The sequence below is a fragment of the Spermophilus citellus genome, assembly GCF_964194105.1.
Source record: "Spermophilus citellus genome assembly, chromosome: 4".
Taxonomy (NCBI): domain Eukaryota; kingdom Metazoa; phylum Chordata; class Mammalia; order Rodentia; family Sciuridae; genus Spermophilus; species Spermophilus citellus.
The window spans coordinates 228408233-228428470 of record NC_138185.1 but is presented as its reverse complement, the minus strand read 5'-3'; the positions used below and the strand labels follow the sequence as shown (position 1 = coordinate 228428470).

Here is a 20238-nt window from a genome sequence, read left to right as displayed (position 1 = left end):
CTGTCCCGCTTCCTTCCCCGTCTGAAATCCCGAACTCAGCCCGGGGCTCTGTGAGTGCTCAGGCGGCAGGATTCCACAGAATCTGCAGCAATCTCCCTGCTTGCTGGTCGCTTCTCAGCAGCTCCCCACCGTCTGTAGCTGCGGGGCAGGCCGTGTGGATCTGTCAGCCGGATCTCCGGTCACAGAGTTGGCTCGTGTATGAGACTCAATTACCGGACCTCGGTGCTGGAAATCCTTCCTCTAGGTTTCGGTGCACCCCCATTTTGCTGTAAGTTCCTAACAAGATAGTTTTTTGTCGTTCTAACTCATTATTCACCCGCGCAGTGGCGTGGTACATGGGGTGTGATGCATTCTCTTTGTGGCCATCTTGAACCCCAAAAATCTTGTGAGAAAAATTTTGAGTCATCACATCGGGGGTGGGGGTGTTGGAAACAGGTACCTGATCAGCCGCAGAACTGTGCTGGTAGCCACGCCCACCAATTGATGGCGAGTAACGTTTTCCAAGATGGATTCCATCTGTTTCCCACATAGGGTGTTTGGTGAGGTGGGGGGTGCTGGGGAGACCTTGTGCTTTCTCCAGAGCTCAGTCTAATGACCCTCAAGCAAAGTCTCTTCATTCTATGACAAATTCCTTCTGCCAAGATCAGATATTTTCATAACTTCTGGTTCAATCTTCCTGCTTAGAATTACATTGGCTATTTTGTGTTTTTAATTTGTCCACACAAATATCAGGATTCTATTTCTGGTTGTTTAAAGAATGTCTTTGTTATTTTTTGGAGGTTTCATTGAATCTCTGTAACATTTTATTAGTTTGTCCATTTGATATTAATCATTCTGACAATAGCAGAAAACAGCAGTTCTTTCCATCTCTAAGGTCTTCACTTTTTCCCTGTGTTGTTACTCACTGTTTCCATTGTAGAGATTTTTCAGATCCTTGGTTGATTGCTTTCCAATACTTTTCAAGTTATTTAGAATGGGAACATTTTCCCCATTTCTTTCTCAGCAGACCTCTTTTGGAAGTATTTGAAAGTGGTTTATTTATGTATTCATGTTGTACTTACCTACATTGCTAAAGGTTTTTATCAGATCTAGAAGTGTTCTGATGGAGATATTGGTTCTTCTAGACATGGGGTCACACCACCTAAAAGCAGGATATTCAGACTTTGGTGTTTCCTCTGTAACCCTTTAATTTCCTTCTCTGGCCTGATTGCTCTGACTAGAGATTGTAGGGACTGTGTACACAATGCACACTATCAAAGACACAAGGACATGGTTCCTATAAAACATATAAAAATACAGAAGCCCTTGGCACACTATAAAAATAAAAAAAAGAAGCCAAAAATGAACAAAGTTAGATGCAAAAGAAGATATGCCTACAGGCTCTTCTGAAATCCAGAAAATTATTGCAAACTGCTTTTTAAAAAATATCCTTCAGGGGCTGGGATTGTGGCTCAGAGGTAGAGCGCTCCCCTGTAACACACGAGGCACTGGGTTCGATACTCAGCACCACATAAAAAATAAAATAAAATAAAGATATGTGTCCACATATATCTAAAAAGAATATTTAAAAAATACTCCAGTAAATGGGAAAAACTTGAAGAGATTTAAAAATTTCTAAACACAATGAAACTGGCTGAAATTGAAGCAAAAGAATGTAAAAATTTAAATAGAAAAATGCAAGCAATGAATTTGAAAAGCCATTAAAGACTTTCCAAGACAGAAAATCCCAGAAGCAGATTAATTCTCAGTTGACTCTAAGAAAACTTTAAAGAAGGAATAAGAAGAGATAAGTCACCTATTTATATTATTTCTTTTTTTTAAGAGAGAGTGAGAGGGGGGGGGGAGAGAGAGAGAGAGAGAGAGAGAGAGAAATAGAATTTTTAATATTTATTTTTTAGTTCTTGGCGGACACAACATCTTTGTTGGTATGTGGTGCTGAGGATCGAACCCGGGCCGCACGCATGCCAGGCGAGCGCGCTACCGCTTGAGCCACATCCCCAGCCCCTTATATTATTTCTTTAAATGTAAAAAGAGAAAACACTGAATCAATCATTCTGTGAAGTCAGTTACACCCTGACCCAAAGCCAAATAAAACACATTCAGGAAAGAAGATTCCAGACCAATAACACTGATGAACACAGATGTGAGGTTCCTAGACACAGGAATATGGACACAGAGCTTTGAAGGACACATGAGAAGGTGGCCGTGATCAGGTGGGTTTCTCCACAGGGTGGGAGGTTGGCTCAACATATGCAGATTAATAATATCAACATGGGATTCACCACATAAACAGAGGTGAGGACAAGGGTCACACCGTCACATCAACAGGTTCAGGAAAAGCATTTGAGGAGGCCAGCACCCCTCATGTTTAAAAAACTGGAGAAGCTAGACATCCAAGGGCCTGACCTCAACCTCGTAAAGGCTGCATGTGACAACCCAAGGCCTCCACCATACTGAAGTGAGACATCCTGGAAACCGTTCCTCTCAGCTCAGGACAGGACAAGGGTATCCTGTCTCCCACTCTGATGCCCCGGGGTCCCTGCACTGCACACTTGGATGCAGGAGCATTTTCACATGAACCAAATGCACAGAACCATCATTGAGGCTGAAGTGACTGCTCTGGGTCACCAGGGCCAGAGGCTGAGGAAGCTCAGAGGACACAGGTGAGTCTTTTCCCATCAACTCAGAGAAGGGACATCACTGGGCTCTCCTGATTAGGGTTGTCCTTGGGATTCTCTGTACAGCAAACAGGAAGCCAGTCCAGGGTGGGTGACCTGGACACCTGATGAACCTCAGGCTCATTATCCTCCTGGATCCCAAGTCCCTGAGACTCAGCACTGGTCCTCTGGCACTTTTGCTTCTTGTAAATGGAAGGTGAGGGGCTGAGGATCAGGTGAGGTTCCTGCATGGGGACAGGCAGCCAGGCTGGGTCACCACAGCAGCCGAGTAATAGTGAGTGGCACGGGGACATCTGACCAGACACGCAGCAAGTCCTGTCATCACCAAGGTCTGCCCACCCCAGACCTGGCACCTGAGAACAGGAGCCTGACTGCCCAAGTCCTGCCTGAGACTCCAGGTGGCCCTGCCCTGAAGTATTCACAGTCTTGGGAGGGGCAGAGGGGAATCCTGAGGGACATCCAGGGAGGGAGTGGAATGAGACTGTGCCAGGAGCTGCTGAGAGGGTGACTCAGATGTCCTCCATCACTGCCCTGCTGGACTGTGGCCCAGAAAACAGCCACCACCATGACCAGCACAGCCAAGAGCTCTCTGCTGTGGAAGCCCTCACCAGGGCAATCAGGACACAGTCTAGGGGACTCCAGACCCCAGGGGTCATTAGAGTCAGTCAAGTCGTCTCCTTGGTCCTGAGGCCATAGACTCCCTCCTAATCAATCCTCCTGAACCAATTGGCTGTTGCTATTTGTCCAACTACCAGTGAAGTGAACAGGACCCACCTGCTCCCACAATCAAGTGGAGGCCAGACGTAGGGTACACATGGCCCCCTCCATGTGAATACATCAGAAGGACAGAGGGTAACAGGTCCCACAAGCTGAGCCAGCAGGGACCCCACCACTTGTCCATGTTGACAAGGGTCATCCTCCTTCCTGGTCATCCTCCATCCTGGTCATCCTCCTTCCTGGTCACCCTCCTTCCTGGTCATCCTCCTTCCTGTTCATCCTCCTTCCTGGTCATCCTCCTTCCTGGTCACCCTCCTTCCTGGTCATCCTCCTTCCTGGTCACCCTCCTTCCTGGTCACCCTCCTTCCTGGTCACCCTCCTTCCTGGTCACCCTCCTTCCTGGTCACCCTCCTTCCTGGTCACCCTCCTTCCTGGTCATCCTCCTTCCTGGTCATCCTCCTTCCTGGTCACCCTCCTTCCTGGTCATCTTCAGCACTTGGAAGAGGCCCAGGCTCTCACCATGACCTCTGGCCCATGAAGCAGGAGCAGGGCTGCTGGCCCACAGCTGTGGCTGTGTCCTCTGACTCTCTCCTGTGGTATTTACAACTGTGGGTGCATTGTAGGGAAACAGAGCACTGGAGTTGGTTTCCATAGTGATTCAGACCTGGATCAGGACCCCCATTTCTGTGGGCAGCTTTCCCCTTCCTGCCCTTCTCCCTCCCTGCTCCCCTCCTGGGCTCTGCTGGTCTTTCTTCTATGTGTCACACATGTCTGAGTTGGAGGTTCATGGATGTTCATGAAGGTGGAGTTCACTGTGCACCTTCACATCAGCTCACAGCATAGATGGTGAGTTCCCTTCTGCTCTCCTCCCTTCACCCCTCTGCCCACCCGCAGGCCCTTCCTGGACCCACTGATCTCCTTCTCTGTCCACACCACCCTCCTCTCCTCTCCCTCTTCTCCAGCTTCCTCAATTGGGAGAGAAGATGGGCCCTGGGCTTCTGCGTCTGGCCTCCTTCATCAGCTTGATGGTCCCAGTTCCACCTGTTTCCCAGCAAATGCTGTCACTCCATTGTCTTCCTGGCTGAAGACCCACTGTGCGCAGACTCCAAGCTTTCTTCATCCACACCAGCCCCTGTAGGGTGCAGCCCGTCAGAGATTCTGCTGGAAAGTTGACCATTTCCTCTTCTTCATGAAGAGCCAGTGTTGCTTCTCTCATGGAAAATCCTTCAGGACCTTGTTTTCCCATGAGATCTTGGGCCCAGGAGATGCCAACCCTGGCAGATATCCACAGACCTTCCCTGGACAAGGGCATCACCACCTGGGCACTGCTAGGATGGATCAGGGGATTCCTAGACAACTGCCCAATCCCTGCATTACAGGTTACCCCATCCCCATGTTGACCCTGTCCCCAGGGGATAATACCTGACCAGTCACTCCATCCCCATGGTGGACAAGACCCAGGGAAGAACACCTGATCTGTTATTTCACCCCATGTCCTGTCCCCTGTGGACAATATCTGACATGATACTATATCCCCCTGTTGGCCATGTCCCCAGGGGGCACCATTCAACCTGTTACCCCACCCCCATACTTACTCCATCCCCAGTGGATAATATCTAACATGTTATTACATCCACATGCTAATCCTGCCCACAGGGGATGATATCTGATCTCTTACCCCATCCCAACACTGGCCTGTCCACAGGGGATAATATCAGACATGTCACCACATCCCCATGCTCACTGTCCCAGTGGACAACATGTGACCTGTTATTCCATCCTAATACTGTCCCTGTCCCTGTGGATAATATCTGACCTGTTACTCCATTCTGATGGTTGACTGTCCCCAGTGGATAATATCAGAACAGTTACTCCATCCCCATGGTGGTCAGTCCACAGTAGGTAATATCTGACCTGTGCCCAGTGGATATTATCAGAAATATTACTCCATCCTCACTCTTACTACATTACCTAGGGTGTGTCTCCTTGGTCCTGGCTACAGACAAGGCTTTTCCTGGAGTCCTGAGCTTCAGGACTTGGTGACATTCTCCATCAGACTCAGATGTTCACCTCACAGGTCAGTATGGCTGGGCACAGTGTGCATGGCACTGACCACTGTTCATGGGAGACCATCACCTACCACAGGACCTTGACATTGCATTTTTCTTGCAACAGATAAAAAGTTTTATTATGCAGTAACAGAAGATGTGGCTGAGTGTATCCAGGGGCAGTGTGGTCCTCAGTGGCTGTCCCTCCAGAGGGGCAGTGCATGCATACTGATAGTGTCCCTGTGCTGCTCACAGTTACAGGCACAGAGACCAAGACCCATGGGGCATGGCAGCATGATAGAGTCCTCAAAGGAAACCCAGAAATCTCCAAGCACAGGTCAAGCAGTCCTGCAGAGGGGAGTCCCTGCAGGAGGCCTGCACGAGGTCATGCTCATCAGGATTTAGGCCTAGGGACAGTGCAGTGTCCCCAGGAGGAGGGCAGAGGGGAGCTATGAGGAGGCCCTTCCCCCACTCCAGCCTGCAGAGCCACCAGCACACAGAGCCAGGCCACAGGAGCTGAAGGGAGGACATCACAGCCAGGAGGGACCCCCCTTGGCTACCACAGAAAGGCACAGGGTGGGGCTGCTGGAGTATGCACCGTGCGCCTGCCCAGTGAGGAAGGGCGGCCAGCGTCACATCAGCAGGGCCTTCTGGGGCCCTGAGGTTGATATTTGTCCAGCTGCCACTGGATGGCCTGGTCCAATCTCCATGGTGGTAATGGAGTGTGACCTGTGCCAGGTCCAGCACGGTGTCTACAGCACATGACGTGTGTGATTCCCAGCTCCAACCTGAGGAGAATGACCCCAGGGGCACCAACACCTGACCACATGGGGGATAGGTGACACTGTGGACCCAGACTCCAAACTTGGAGCAGGAGTGAGTGAAGACCATGTGGCCCTGGGGAGGAATTGGAGCATTTAGACATTGGGATGGGTGTTCCTGGAATCCACAGGGCTTGATGGCAGGGACCTCTTCTCCTTCATGTGCTGGCACTTGAACCCTCCTGGTACAACTAAGAGCTGCTCACCTGGGTCACACTGTACCTGGGAGGGCTGTCACCCCTGCATAGGATGAGGGCCACAGCGAGGGCCTTGAGGGAAGGACATTGACATTGCCTTTGCCATCTCAGGAATCCATGGCCATCTTCTGTCCTGGGAGCTTGCAGCCACCGAGCACTGTGGCAGTGGGAGCTGGCCCTTGGCACACAGCTCACCTGCCCAGGGGCACAGCCTGCTCACCTCAGAGACTGAGACCAACAGGGGACATGAGCATCTGCCCACTCTGGGGGTTTGTGCTACAGGCAAGAGAGGACTGAGACTCTGACCTGTGACCACTCATCCAGATCCTGGTGCTTCAGGACTCTGGGTGTCTGCTCATACCCTGAGTCAGCTTAGGTCACTGTCATGAACAGACCTGACAGAAAAACTTCAGCACAAACCTTCTGTGCTTCTTCTTCCTTTTGCTGGAGGCTCCCAGATGTGAGGTCTCAGGAACTCAGGGAGGAAGACCTGGGGCAGCTGCATCTGAGCTCAAGACTCACTCTGCTTCTCTGTCCCCAGGGTCCTCTCCCAGGTGCAGCTGAAAGAGTCAGGGCCTGGGTGATGAAGCACCTGCCCCAGTCTCCCTGGAGAAATCTGTCCCTGGGCTCGAGGACCCACCATGATCACAGGCTGACCTGCTCCTTCTCTGGGTCCTCACTGGGCTCTACTAACAGGGACTGGGCTGGGTGTGTCACCCAGGGAAGGCCCTGCAGTGGCTGGCCAGTGTTTGGTCCACCCAGCCCTGGAGACCTGGCTCACAAACTCCTAGGACCCCTGAACCAACCAGGAGGTCTTCACCATGACCAGACTGGACCCTGCAGACACAGCCCCCATGAATGTGACCACCCTGGACCCTGCAGACGCAGCCCCCATGACTGTGCTCTGGGTGCAAAAGGCACAGCCTGGGGCTTCCTGCACAAGGGCTCAGGTGGCCTCAGCTCTGACGTGCCCCGCTGCCTATGGGGACAATGTGGAGAAAGGGCCTTCCTGCCAACCTCCATGGCTCCCTCTCCACCCAGAGCCTCAGAGCCCTGGAATCCTGTTCCTCCTCTAATTCTCTGCCCATGTCCCTTGGACTGCACAAGCAGGTGCCCCATTGTGCTCTGCTTCATGATGGCAGCATGCAGGGTGCCTGGCCCCTGGTCACACAGATGCACAGGCCACCTGCTCCAGGGGCTCCAATCCCACCCAGTGGCAGAACACCACTGAGCACCAGCTGTGCCTTCATTAACTGCTGTGTAGGAGCTGCACTGGCATTGGGGGTCAGAGCCCATGCAAGAAGGCAGGACAGACACCACTTGCTGCAGTGAAGAAGAGACACATGTGTCCCTAGGGGCACTGAGGACATAACTCATGAGGTGGTGGCAGGTCCAAGGTCTCCCCACTGTGCAGGCCTGGTGCAGGCTCTGTGCAAACCTGACCCCAGGGGTCCCTGGGATCTGTTTCTCATGGGGCTCATGGTCAGGAGAGAAGTGGGTGCTCAGAGAAGGGGACAGCCCGAGAGCTGAAGCAGAATGTGTGTGCTCCATGTCAGATGCCCATCTAACCAGCCACATTAGCAAGTTATAAAGAACTTAATAAAACAGAAACTGAAACACTAGCTAATTATCAAAGAATAAAGTCCTCCAGTTGTGGCTCAGTGGTAGAGTGCTTTTGTAGCTTGTTGGAGGCCCTGGGTTTGATCCTCAGCACCCCATGAAAATAAATGAATAAAATAAAGATGTTGTGTCCAACTACAACTAAAAAATTATATTTAAATTAAAAATTAATGAAGCAGGAATATGGCAATACATTTAGGAGAATTTCTAGGTTGAAATTTAAACATGAAAACAGAATTGCCCACTACTTTAGGAGAACCTTTCTGCCATTCCACAGTGGGCTGGATTCAGAGAGTGACCAGGTCAGCATGAGGAGGGACCAGGTAAATCAAGGTGTGTATGTGGATTGCAGCACCAGGAAATTATTACCAGGAGGCAGAGGTCATCAAAATGGAATTTGTGGTCAGGAGGAGAGAGGATCCCTGTGGTCCACCAAGTTGAAAACCACCTGACCCCACGTGGCTGTGAAGAAGTCAGACTCAGGAAACATCTGCATCACACACCAACAGCCCGTGCAGGGCAGGGGTAGGGCCTCACCACTGAGCAGCAGAAGAGGTTCACACCTGCACATGCTGGGGGAGAGTGCCGAGAGGACACTGCAGCTCCTGCAGCTCTCACAGTCTGCCACCTGCAAAGCCAGCATGGTGTGGCTGAGGACAAGGTCACCCTCAGCAGGGAGCAAGTCCTGGCTCCTTTGAACCAGGGCTGGGAACCTCTGAGCCCGTTGCTGGCTGAACAGGGGAAACCATGCCCTGGGCAGTCCTGGGTCAGGAGCCCAGAGCTCTCTCCCACAGGCCCTGCCCTGGAGGGTCTCTCAGATCTTCATCTCTGCCTCTGAGCTGGGGAAGCTGGGCCTTGTTGATCCCTGGGATCCTGAAACACCCTCCATCCTCTGGATGCAAATCCCTGGGCTGCTCCCAGTGGAGCTGCTGGCCTCCCCCTCCTGGCCACAGCTCCTGGGCAGCACCACAAGTGTGCTGCTCTCCTGGCCAAAGTGCAAAGCCCCAGCTCTGCCTGCACTGCCCCTCTCTGCCCCTCCCTGTCCTGCACATGGCCTGACATCAGTCAGGGGGTCACACACCAGGGCCTCACCTGTGCCCTTGAGATTGTCCACTCCACAGTCCGCTCCAGCCTGAGTAAGCCCAGCTCCCACAAAACAGGTCCTGAGGATGTCCTGATGTGTGTCCACCTGTGACTTAGAGGAGGTTCAGGGAATGACACCTGTCCAGGGTAAGAGCAGAAGCCTAAATACTCAACTTGCTCTTGCGAGATATGAGCTGTGGGGCACAGTGCATCACCACTCTAGCTTCTGTGAGATTTCAGAACTGCATCATGGAATTGACCCTGATCCCTCTGTCATGATTATGTAGATGTGGAAAACACATTAATAGATGATGTAGGCAGAACAGAAAAATACACAAAAGCAGTTTTACTTTCCAAAATGCTGCTGTGTGCTCCTAACTGTCCATGATGCTCACCTCTACTCTAAATGCTCCTCTAGGAGGCCCCCACCCAGAGCTGCTATATAGCAGGAGGACATGCAAATAGGGCCTCCCTCTGCTCATGAAAACCAGCCCACCTGACCCTGCAGCTCTGCACAGGAGCCCAGCCCTGGACTCCCAGCTCAGCCCACTCAGGGATCAGGACAGAACACAGCTGCTCACCATGGAGAGTGTGCTCAGCTGGGTTTTCCTGGTGGCTGTTTTCAAAGGTAATGAATGGAGAACCGGAGATCCTGAGTGTGTGAGTGGACAGGACTGAGAGGGAGAGTGGATGAGAGACAGTGTCCTGACCAGGCTGCCTCTGTGTTTGCAGGTGTCCAGTGTGAGGTGCAGCTGGTGGAGTCTGGGGGAGGCCTGGTGCAGCCTGGGGGTTCCCTGCGACTCTCCTGTGCAGCCTCTGGATTCACCTTCAGTGACTACTATATGCATTGGTTCTGCCAGGCTCCAGGGAAGGGGCTAGAGTTGGTTGGAGAAATTAACCAAAATGGTGATACAACAAACTATGCCAACTCTGTTAAGGGCCAATTCACCACCTCCAGAGACAACTCCAAGAACACACTTTACCTGCAAATGAGCAGTCTTTGAGCCGAGGACACGGCCACCTATTACTGTGCCAGAGAAACAGTGAGGGGACCTCAGTATGATCCCAGACACAAACCTCCTGCTGGGTGCCCAGGTCAAGCAGAGGGCACTCAGCACACAGGGAGCTCAGGGTCAGCCCAGTTGCAGGTGCCCAAGGAGGTGGAGAGCTGATTTCCTGTATCTGGGTTCCTCTCCATGAATCAGGTTCCCAGGGAGCCACCTGGACTTGTTGTCTGTACTAAACTTTGGCTTCTCTGAAAATATTTATCCTGGTTTTTGAGATGTATTTTTCTTTGTTAATATTAGTGCTTCATAGTTATCATTATTTTTTTTCTTTTTAAAGAGAGAGTGAGAGAGGAGAGAGAGAGAGAGAGAGAGAGACAGAGAGAGAGAGAATTTTTAATATTTATTTATTTTTTTTTTTAGTTCTCGGCGGACACAACATCTTTGTTGGTATGTGGTGCTGAGGATCGAACCCGGGCCGCACGCATGAAAGGCGAGCGCGCTACCGCTTGAGCCACATCCCCAGCCCATACTTATCCTTATTACTGCTTTTCCATTAACCTAGTGATAGACATCCATTGAGTATCAAAGCAGTTTCTTCCTGTGGTCACTGTGCCGTGTGCAGGACTGAGGTCCAGTCCTGGCTCCACCATGAAGGTGACTCTCAGAACTTGACAGTTGAGTCAGGTCCCACCCAGGGCCTCTCTGCAGCATGGATGTCCTGGTGTGGAACAGGGGGCCCCACTGGCTGGGGCCTCTGTCCACTCACTGCCCTCCCAGGGCCTGTTCAGGCTGTGACCTTTGTGCAGCTGAGTCAGAGCAGAGCAGTGGTTAGAGTCTTCTCCACACTCACTGCTCTCTCAATGCCTGTGAGCTCCTGTCCTCTCCAGGTTGTGAAAAGGTGGTGGGTGTGGTGAAGGACTTCCCAGATATGAAGCATCTAGACGTTTCTCTCATGTGGACTCTGCTGCTGGATGAAGGTCAAGGCTGGCTGAGGGGTTTCCCACATCACTGCACTCACAGGTCTCTCTCCTCCATGGAGCCTGTGGTGCTGAGCAGGTGTGGGATTTGCGGAAACCCTCCCCACATTCACTGCATGGGAAAGTCTGGTCTCCAGTGTGAACGCTTAGGTGTGCAATGTGATTGGCATTTCTGCTGCAGACTTTCCACATTCACGACACCTGGGTGTCCTGTCCACTGGGATCTATCTGGGGTGTGAAAGGCTGTACTGATGGTGAGCAGCTGCCCACATGCTCCATTCCTGGGGCCTTTTCCCTATGGGAGGCCCCTGCACTCTCAGTGCTCCCTGGAGGCTGCCCTCTGGTGAGTCCCCTGGTCCCTGAACACACTTGAGCTGGCTGAATGTCCTTCCCACCTCCCTGCTCTCCAGGCTTCTCCCCCAGGTTGTTCTGCAGCTGCTCAAGGCTGGGACCCCATCCTCCTCTTTTAAGTGTTGCTCCCCAGGGCTCAGCATGGGGTGCTGAGGGTACCCACTTAGCTCTCCTCCTGGGGTGCCCTCTGCCCAGATGGAGCCTCCACAGCCTCTGCTCTGTGCCAACAGCCCTTCACCATCCACAGGGGGTTCTGCAGCCTCAGGAGCCCAGGCCAGGTCCTGCCCCACAGCTGATGACCTCAGACTCTCTCCCTGCTGGTGCTGTCACGGCAGCCACCACAGGCATCTGGTCTCTGCATGGGCATAAAGTCCTGCTCAGTGCTGCCCTCCTGCCCTGGCCACCTCAGCAGAGTCAGCTCTCCCCTGGTCACTCTTAGAAGAGTCTAAAATCCCTGATTTCCACCCTACCCCTGACTGACCAGATGAGGACATTAAGTAACTCCTGTTGTGTTAAGTGCTCTGGGAGAGAGAGGGAGAGAGACTGGGGGAGAGAAAGTAGGAGGTGACCCCAGGCCCAGAGTCCCCGTGGTGCAGCTGTGCAGGCACAGACACAGGCAGGCCTCAGATGTCCTCTGAGAACTTGGGAATCTCAGGGATCCCAGGGTGTCAGCAGCTTCATCATGAGGGGTTTATTTCTTTTATTTGCTTTTATTATTTTAAATACATGACAACAGAATGCATCACAATTATTGTTAACACACAGAACACAATATTTCCTCTCTCTGGTTGTGTATAATGTATGCTCACAACAATTCCTGTCTTCATACGTGTACTTTGGATAATGATGTCCATCACATTCCTCCATCATTGCTAAGCCCCTGCCCCCTTCCTTCCCCTCCCACCCCTTTGTTCTATCTAGAGTTCATCTGTTCCTCCCATGCTCCCTCTCCCTAGCCCACTATGAGTCAGTCACCTTATATCAGAGAAAACCTTCACCATTTGTTTTTTGTGGATGGCTTCACTTAGCATAATCTTCTTCAACTGCATCCATTTACCTGAGAATGCCATGATTTTATTCTTTTATTGCTGAGTAATATTCCATTGTGTATATATGCACATTTTTTAATCCATTAACCAACTGAAGGGCATTTAGTTTGCCTCCACAGTTTAGCTATTGTGAATTGTGCAGCTATAAACATTGATATGGCTGTGTCCCTGTAGTATGCTGTTTTTAGGTCCTTTGGGTATATACCAAGGAGAGGGATAGCTGGGTCAAATGGTGGTTCTATTCCAAGATTTCCAAGGAATCTCCATACTGCTTTCCATATTGGCTGCACCAATTTTCAGTCCCACCAGTAATGTATGAGTGCGCCGTTTTCCCCACATCCTATCACAAGGGGGTTTTAAGCAGGAGTGCTGCATAACACAGTGACCCCACTGACCCTGGGGAACAGGATGTGAGCTGACCCTTGACCATGCCATCCCCAGCACCTGCAAGAGCCACACAGGCACACCATACCACCCATCCTGAACCTTCCTGTGTGGCTGACAGAGCAGAGCAAAGGCCCTCAGGAGGCCACCCCTTGTGACCTCCCTCTGCATGGCTGTGCACTCCTACAGGGAACACCCCCTCTGTGTGGTGCTGCCACCCCTGACCACTGGGCCTCCCCATTGCTGGATGGCTGGCAGGAGGAGGACCAGCAGGAAGCAGGAAGGTGCCCCCAGTTCCCCCCACCCCAGCCCCCAGTGTCTCTGAGCAGCAGGAGACAAACACCTCTCTAGGAAGGACTGGGTCCTGCCCTGTGCCCCCCACTTTATCCTCGTCTTCAGTCTCAGTCTGAAAGCCCAGCCCTGACTGAGCAGCCCTGTCTCCTCCTCATGGGGCCTTCATTGTAGCCTTGACACTGCTCCTCGGCCTGGTGACAGCACCCTGTGTGAATGTCCAGGGATTTCAGGAGCAGGGTGTGGGCATGCAGTTCTGGTGTGACTGACTGAAAGTGAGGCTGCTCTCCCCCCATGTCCCCACCCAGGTGTAGATCCAGAAGGTGGGGCCAGGCCTGGTGAATCCCCTGCCCACCCTGTCCCTCACCCGTGCTGACTCTGATTCTCTCTACCCAGCCATGGTGTGAACTGGACCCACCATGCTTCAGGGAGGGGCCTGGAGTGGGTTAGAGGGATGGATGGTGGTGGAACAGATCCCATTCCACACGTGGTCCTGAGTCCCTGCTGGTCCTCAGTGCTCCTTGATGGAGTTGAGCGCATGCTGGTCCCTTCCCCAGGTGTACTTGGCCTCCTGCAGCTGCAGGGGTTGGGACCTGCCTAGTATATAGTCAGATTCACCAGGGACACTTCCAAGAGCCAGGTTTTATTAAGCACTCAACAGGGTGAAACCTGAGGATATGGCTGTGTGTTCCAGTGGGAGACACCCAGTGAGGGAACTCAGTGTGAGCCCAGTCACTCACCTGCCTGCAGGGGGCGCTGAGGACCAGCAGGGAGCTGAGGTCCAGCAGGGAGAGCTCAAGACCAGCAGCAGGAACAGGACCACCAGGGCCCCTTAGGGTCTGGAGAGAGCTCAGGCTCAGCACAGAGAGTGAGGACCAGCAGAGACATTTAGGATCAGCAGTGGAAGCTCAGGACACCAGCTTCACATCTCAGGCCCAGGAGAAGATAGAGCAGTGTCCTGGGTGGGATTGATTTATATATTGTATTTTCCCTATAAAACTCAGCAATTCTTCCAGCATTTTGTCTAATTCCACTTCCTAATTTTTTTTCAATTATATTTTCAGTAAATAATATTCTGTTTTCCCACTCTAGATTCAAATTCTTGTGATTCTTAACATATTCCAGAATACTGACCTTAAGTCCTGAGCCTTGATGACTATCCCAATAAGGCTGAGGAATTTAAATACTGTGTGACTCCTTCTCCTTATTTGCTGTGCACACAGAGGAGGAGCCACACCTGAGTGTTTGAAGCAGCATCACAGGGACATGGAACAGAACCTGAAGCTTGTCCTGCTGCAGACTTGTACAGCAAGAGTGCCCCAGCTCTGGAGTCCACATCAGACCCCCTCAGCCCTGGGAGCCAGGTCAAACTCCAGTTCAAAGATGTTGTATTTTTGCAGTTGACTATGGACACGACCTTCCTGTGAAGGCAATTTCCACCCAGGTCCTCATTCCCAGGAGGTTCCCTGTGACCAGTCCTCTTGATTCTGTCTCATGCTGTGAACAAAAGTTCTTCTGACCGGCAATGGAGGACCATGTTCCCCATTATGTTTGTGCATTGTGGTTTTATTGTTTCCAATGGTCCCAAGAATTCTGCTCTAGAATCCTGGGCTTCAGATGAGAAAGAACACTGGAATGTGCCTTACCCAGAAAGCATGTGGGGAACAGGAAATTTCATCAAGTGTGACTCAGAAACCTTGGCCATGGTGCCAGTGTCAACAGGTCTGCAAGGTCAGTCATCTATGAGTGGGAGGAAGAATCACCTAATTGAGCATGAGGCCACTCAAAAATTTAAAACCACACAAGTCACAGGAGAGGAAGTCATGGAGGAGAATGGAGGGACCCAGATGTTGGATCCATGAAATCTTCAACATAGAGTAATGCAGGGCATAGACTAGAGTGAGGCTGTTGTCAATGCAGGGAATGGCCAAGTGACCTCAGGTAGGGCCTTGGAAAGCAGTGGGTGCTGGAGCCCACTGACTCACACCTGGATGAGGGGTACAGAGATCAGTGCCATGACAGTATCCAGGTTCACAAATGTGATGGAAAAACAGCAATCAATATGACATGATTTGCGAGGATTTAGAAACTTCACCCAGTGGCACACCTGGCTTTGCAGGTGGTGAAAACATGGAGAACAGAGGTCCTACCTGGGTCACTCCTGGACCAGGAGGTGGGTGCTGCAGGCTCAGTGCTTGCAGGGAGTTCATGGTCAACACCACAGGGAACAAGGAGAGGAGCCACATGTCTTATTAGTGTGCTGTGCTCACTCAGTTAGGCAGGAGGTCAATTCCTGAACCTCATCAGGAGGTCAGCAACTACACCTGCCCTCTCAGTGACCCCACCTCACTAAAGACAGTGTCCACTGTTCTCTCCAAATGCTGGGCTGTGGGCAAGGCAGGTCTCACTACAGTGATGCTGCACAGGGAAGGGGACTGGGCCTCCTCCCTCACCCAGCCTGCCCTGCATGCCGTCCTGTCTGCTGTCAGCCTGGCTCTGCTGCTCTGGGGGACTCAGGGGCTCTCAGCCTCAGGCTGCAGCTGAGAGCTGCCTCTGCTCCCAGGACTCTCACCTGGCCCAGCACCTCCATCCTGTCCTCTCCTGGTGGAGACCAGAGGGCAGGACAGGTGAGGGGAAGAGCTCAGGGCAGATTCCCACCCACTGCTGTCCACAGGCATTGGCTGGACAGTCAGGAGGACAAGCAGGCCAGAGGGTGGGGAGGGCAGTGGGCACACAGCAGGAAGCCCCTGCCCTCCTGAGACCCTGCTCCCTCCTCTCCTGCTCAGTCTGTAGCCCCCAAATCTCACAGAGATGAAAGAGAAGAACTAGTCCTGAGAAAAAAGGGGGGCTCTTCTCCTGGATGTGGGGAACCCCATCCTCAGCCCTGGGCTCTGTTCAGTCATCACTGAGGGCTTCTCCTTCAGGGCTGGGAGGTGAACCTGGGCCTCTTGCATGCTGGGCATGTTCCTGCCACTCTGAGACCCTCCCAGGTGCAGGGAGGAAGGGCTTGGAGGAGGCAGGGCTGGGCTCAGGAGGGGGGGCTCCCCCTCTGACAGCCTTCCAGCTCCCCTGAAACCACCTGCTCTCCTCTCACAGGTAAAGCTCCACCTGGGCTCAAGACAGGGACACATCTCAGGAGCACAGAGACCTGGGCAGCCGGACCTCAGCCTCTCCAGATATCAGAAGAGCCTCCCCCACATGCAAATCCCTCCTCCTGCTCTGGGTTCAAAGGCCCTCTGGGCTGTGGGAGCTCCCAGCTCTCTGCTCAGACAGGGCTGAGGTCTCTGGGAAGGCAGGTGTGGTCTAGAAGATGAGGCTGCTGGGTCTTGTCCTGTGCCTGGTCACAGCTCCCCAAGGTGAGTGTCCCCAGTGTCAGACCTGGGTCCATGGGGAGGTTGTGACTGCAGGTGACTGATAGGGTGTGACTGTGCTTGTCCCCAGGTGTCCTGTGCCAGGTGCAGCTGCAGGAGTCAGGACCTGGCCTGGTGAAGCCCTCACAGACCCTGTCCCTCACCTGTGCTGTCTCTGGTTACTCCATCACAACCAGTGGTTACTACTGGAGCTGGATCCGTCAGCCCCCAGGGAAGGGGCTGGAGTACATAGGGTACATAAGTTATGGTGGTAACACTAACTACAGCCCATCCCTCAAGAGCCGAGTGTCCATCTCCAGAGACACGTCCAAGAACCAGTTCTCCCTGCAGCTGAGCTTCCTGACCACTGAGGACACAGCCACCTATTACTGTGCCAGAGACACAGTGAGGGGACCTCAGTGTGAGCCCAGACACAAACCTCCTGCAGGGCACCCAGGGCCAGCAGGGGGCGCTCTGCACACAGGAGTCAGGTCAGCCCAGAAACAGGTGCAGATGTTAGTTGGGGCAGGTTTCCTCCATCTGGAGGCCTGTCCATGTACCAGCTTCCCAGGGGATCTCTGTGGCCTTGTGGTCTCTACTTATCTCTGATATGTCTGAAGGTAATCATTCTGTTTTTGTCATGTTCTTTTTCTTTTGAAATAGTGCATCTTACATATATTTATTATAGGTTTTCACTTTGACATAGTCACATATATTCATTGTCTATAAAACCTCTGTTGCTCTCACAGCTCCTCCTTTTAAATTTTCCTCCTTCTCCCCATTATTTAACTGATCTTTCTTCCACGACTTTCTAATTTTCATTAAATTTACACTATTTGTGTGTGTGTGTGTGTGTGTGTGTGTGTGTGTGTGTGTGTGTGAAACTCACAGTGGTTCACTCCCACAGGTGCAGGACTCCCACGTGGGCAGAATTGACCAATAATATCTGCTCAGCTCACTCCTGGTCCCTCCCTTCTCCTGTCCCTCCTCCCTCTCCCTTAGTCACCTCCTGATCCCCACTGATTTATACTCTTGGGGTTCCCCTTCCTTTATCTTCCTTATTTGTGGCAGCTCCCACAGAGGACAGCCAACACTCACCTGACTCCCTGAGACTCTCTCATTCCTCTTCCCTAATGTCCTCCAGCTCCGTCCACTCACCATCATCTCACTCCTCCTATTGGCTGAGCAGAGCTGCAGTGTTGGCACATGACCCACATTTCCTTTATCCATCCACTAGTGAAGGGCACCTGGGCTGGTTGCATAACCTGGTCTTGGGAATTGCACTGTATAAACCCTGCAGTGGCCGTGTGCCTGCACTGTGCTAACTTGGGTCTTTGCGGTAAATACCAAGCAGCAGGAGAGCTGGTCCCACTGTGGCTTCCTCCCTGTTATTAAGAGGGTTTCCACCTGCTCTCCTCAGGGTGGTTCTCATCTGCTGTCCCACCAACAAGATGTGAGGGTCCTCTCCCCTGGTTTCCTCCAGCACCTGTTATTACTTGTATTCTTGATAACTGCCATTCTGTGATCATGGGATGCTATGCGCCGAAAGAACCACCAATACTCGGTCACCTTCCTGGAGATTGTAATCTGGCCAGGTGGACTCAGCACCCTGACCAGGGCAGGTAGGACCCATGAAGAGATGGCAGACCTTGCAGGAAGGTGGACCACAGAATAAAGCTTGAAAATTGACCACAACGTGCAGAACACAACAGGCATTTTCACCAAGATACAAATGAGCTCTCTGGAGCTCACCCTGACCTAAATACATGATTTAGCAAATACCAGGGTGGACAGCCCTCTGCAGCCCAGGAGAATGACAAGCAGTTTCCACAGACTCTCCTTGACTGCACTCCCTTGATGGGTCCTGCATTTAGGAACCTACTTCTCGGGAGCTCCATATAGAGGGGAGCAGGGTAGCAAGAGGTGCAGAGTCCTGCCACACCCCTCCATAGCAGGTGATGGAGAGGAGGGGGCAAATCTCAGTGAAGGGCATTCTAGAATGTTCCCTGATGAGCTGCGAATGAGACTCCTGTGAAGTCCCTCCCCCACCTCAGTCTCCCCATGAGGACAGCATCAGACAAGCCCAAGAGGAGACTCACTCAGCATAATGTCTGAAAAACCCTCCTCCCTCCTGGGATCTCCAGAGAGGAGCAGAGGAGAGGTTCTGACATGATGACGGGCACCCATCAGATCCCACATATGAGGTCTGTCTCCATTAGTTAAGGCGTCTCCTCCACTGTCACCTGAGACCTCAGGCCATCCAGACATGCTCCAGGGACCCACACAAGAGGTCCCTTGTGCTGGGGAGCAGGATGGACACCCAGCAGCCCAGCCTGGACACACTCACTGTGCACTCCTGCAGGAGGGGCCCTCACATGGCCACACCTCACACGCGCTGTGCAAGGTGGTCCTGGTAAGTGGGCAGGGCAGCCAGAGATGGACAAGTGGAGGACACAGGTCTTCTCCTTGTCCACACAGCAAGCCCAGGAGCCCTGGACCTTCACCAGTGCAGTAGGTGGGCCCAGACCACCCAGCAGGGCTGGCAGGACCACACAGACCTGAGCGACCCTCAGCATCCACAGCTGCTTTCCAGTGTGGCCAGGGTCACGCTTGGCTCTGGGTGTTCTTGTGCCTGCTCTGCTGGCTTAAGTTGAAGAGGCTCCCTGGGTTCCCAGCAGACCTGACCTTCAACAGTGGCCATCACCTGCAGGGAGGGACTGTCCATGCTGAGTCTCGTGTCCCCCTTCCCAATCCCAGATGGGTTTTGTGCTTTACTTTAGTTATCACCTAATTTTGCCTTAATCACTGATTTTCAGTCCTGATTATAAGTTATAATTTTTTAGAAGAATTTCTTTACAGTAAATGAAATACTTATTTAGGGAAATCTCACATTCAGTGTGAAGAGCAAGAGTCAGTCTTCCTTAACCATGACCACTGGGCTCCTGCCTGACTCCAGCTCCCCTGGATGGAGATGTCCCTAGTGTGTCCCAGGACATGAGCTCCCATTCATGGAGCCCAGGCACAGGGCCACCTTCTTGGGAGGAGGGGGGCAGCATCGGTTTCTCCCTGTGGTCACTGTGCTGTGTGCAGGACTAAGGTCCAGTCCTGGCTCCACCATGAAGGTGACTCTCAGAACTTGACAGTTGAGTCAGGTCCCACCCTGGACCACTCTGCAGCATGGACGTCCTGGTGTGGAACAGGTGGTCCCACAGGCTGAGGCCTCTGTCCACTCACTGCCCTCCCAGGGCCTGTTCAGGCTGTGAAGTTTCTGCAGCTGAGTCAGAGAAGAGCAGTGGTTAGAGTCTTCTCCACACTCACTGCTCTCTCAATGCCTGTGAGCTCCGTCCTCTCCAGGTTGTGAAAAGGTGGTGGGTGTGGTGAAGGACTTCCCAGATATGAAGCATCTGGCCGTTTCTCTCCTGTGGACTCTGCTGCTGGATGAAGGTCAGTGCTGGCTGAGGGACCTAAGCACATGCTGGACCTTGTTCCCCTGTGTCCTTGGTCAATTGCTGATGCTAGTGTTGGGATCTTCACTGGGAGAGGGTCAACTTCACCAGGGACACCTCCAAGGGCCAGGTATCATTAAGCACTCAACAGGGTGAAACCTGAGGATATGGCTGTGTATTCCAGGGGAGGACACAGTGAGGGAACTCAGTGTGAGCCCA

The 20238-nt window shown here is 52.4% G+C and overlaps 1 pseudogene across 1 annotated transcript in view; it reads right to left on the bottom strand.

The window, feature by feature from the left end:
• LOC308647394 overlaps positions 1–15433 on the bottom strand; it is a 130743-nt pseudogene extending 115310 nt beyond the window's left edge. The window contains exons 1-2 of the transcript in view: positions 15374–15433; positions 13964–14062 (exon numbers count right to left, since the gene is read on the bottom strand). The product of the transcript in view is annotated as an uncharacterized misc_RNA (transcript). The remainder of the gene's footprint in view (positions 1–13963; positions 14063–15373) is intronic.
• Between the last annotated feature and the right edge of the window lie 4805 nt (positions 15434–20238).